Below are 2,302 nucleotides of genomic sequence, written 5' to 3'. Positions count from 1 at the left end.
CCAAGGAGCGCAGCATTTATGAAGCAACCGGACACTATCCGGCGGACACGTGAAACACGAAGGAGAACCCGCCTTGCAAACGCCGAAGACAACATACGCGCCGGGCTCGTCATCATTGAAGCCTGGTTCGGGGGCTACTGAGGGAGTCCTGGACTAGGGGGTGTCCGGATAGCCGAACTATCATCATCGGCCAGACTCCCTGACTATGAAGATACAAGATTGAAGACTTCGTCCCGTGTCCGGATGGGACTTTCCTTGGCGTGGAAGGCAAGCTTGGCGATACGGATATGTAGATCTCCTACCATTGTAACCGACTCTGTGTAACCCTAGCCCTCTCCGGTGTCTATATAAACTGGATGGCTTTAGTCCATAGGACGAACAACAATCATACCATAGGCTAGCTTCTAGGGTTTAGCCTCCTTGATCTCGTGGTAGATCTACTCTTGTAACACACATCATCAATATTAATCAAGCAGGACGTAGGGTTTTACCTCCATCAAGAGGGCCCGAACCTGGGTAAAACATCGTGTCCCTTGTCTCCTGTTACCATCCGCCTAGACGCACAGTTCGGGACCCCCTATCCGAGATCCGCCGGTTTTGACACCGACAACTATCTTTATTCATAAACACATACTCCCTCGGTTCCAAAATAGATGAGTCAACTTTGTACTAAAGTTAGTACAAAGTTGGGTCATCTATTTTGGAACGGAGGGAGTAGGAAACATCATCATACATGATTGCCTCTAGGGCATATCTCCAACACTTTGTCCATATGCACTAGAACAAGAATCATCCAGCGGAGATCCTCCTCTGTCGGGTCATCTTCTTCATCAAAAAACACATCGTCCAAATCATCCTCGTTTAGAGCAAGCTCCTACATCAGATCCTCCCCTTCCCCTTGCTGCCAGAGGCGGATGTTTCACCATGATTCTCCATGACATGCTGACAGATCGATCTCTTTTCCTCGCCGCCGAAGACACATCAACCCCTCATCCCCCCCACCCCGGTGATCGAGGAAACCACAACCAAGGCGGGACAGCATACTCTAACCTCCCCTTGATCGGCCCGGGTGTGTGGATCGGGATCGAGTGAGGAAGAAGGAAAGATTTTCTCAACGTCGCCATTGGCAAGAGGAGATAAAAACCCTAGCTCGAGGGAAAACGACACACCCAAAATATATAGGTAAACGTTTAGGGTCGGGGTGCAGGCCGAACGCTCGGGCGGTCGCACCCGGCTCGTTTGATTGCCCACATCATACTTTCCAACAGGTCGATCAGTCGGTTGCGCCCCATGTGTCTGGGACCAAGCACCACTCAACGATCTTATCTCCATCTCTCCCATCGTCTTCAACTCCCAACCACACATGACTGCGTCTTCCACCTTCCTCTCCCCCCACTACCCCTTGCCTTTTGCTGCGACAAGCCGGTCGCCGCGCCATGAATCTAATTAACTGCTCGGGCAGCTATCCTCTTTCTCTTATTTCTCTCCCCACCTCTCCTTCCCCCTCGCTGCAACATCAAGGTGCTGCAGGAGGGGCGCCCGCAACGGGGACGTGTGCTGCTTGTTGCGGTGGTTGTGCAGCCGGGAGAGACGCCCGCGATGGCCTGTTGCTTTTCTGCTGCGACGCCGGTTGTGGCTTTTTGGATTGACGGATGTAGCTTTTTCACTAGCTGGTTGCATCTTTTTTGAATTGTTCTGTCCCAACCCCCAATTGCTTTGTTTTCGCCGAAAATCGGCATCATCATTTTGCTATGATCGGTCAGGACTTTTGCTAGAACCGGCGTCTATGGTTGCTGCAACCGGCGAGACGACGTGCCCACTGGAGCTGGACCTGTAGCGCGCCTCACCGCGATGTGGTTTTTGCTGGAACCAACATAGTTTTTTTATGGAACCGGCTAGTTACTGTGCTACAATCAGACTTTTGGGATTTTTGCTGCTATGTTTATTTGCTAGAACCAATGTCAAATTTTGCTGGAACCGGCTACTCCTTTGCTACAAGTGGATTTTTTGGATTTTTTGCTGCTATGGGTGTTTGCTAGAACTAGTGTCAAAATCTGCTGGAACCGGCTTTCTGTTTTGCTTCAACTGACCACCGAAGATTTTTCTTTGTTCGCTGGGTTCTTGCACTGGAAGTCTGGAACACGACGGTGCTAGTAGATGACGATGGCGAGCGGGAGCCTATGACTCGAGAGATGCTTCAGCCACGGCATCCACGCGCTGGAACCGACTAGCGTTAGAGCTGCATCGACATGATTTTTGTTGCAAAATGGTCGGGATTTGGCAAGCGGCAACGACGAGCGGT

The sequence above is a fragment of the Triticum dicoccoides genome, chromosome 7B (genome assembly GCF_002162155.2).
Source record: "Triticum dicoccoides isolate Atlit2015 ecotype Zavitan chromosome 7B, WEW_v2.0, whole genome shotgun sequence".
Lineage (NCBI taxonomy): Eukaryota > Viridiplantae > Streptophyta > Magnoliopsida > Poales > Poaceae > Triticum > Triticum dicoccoides.
Note: the sequence above shows the minus strand (reverse complement) of the source record.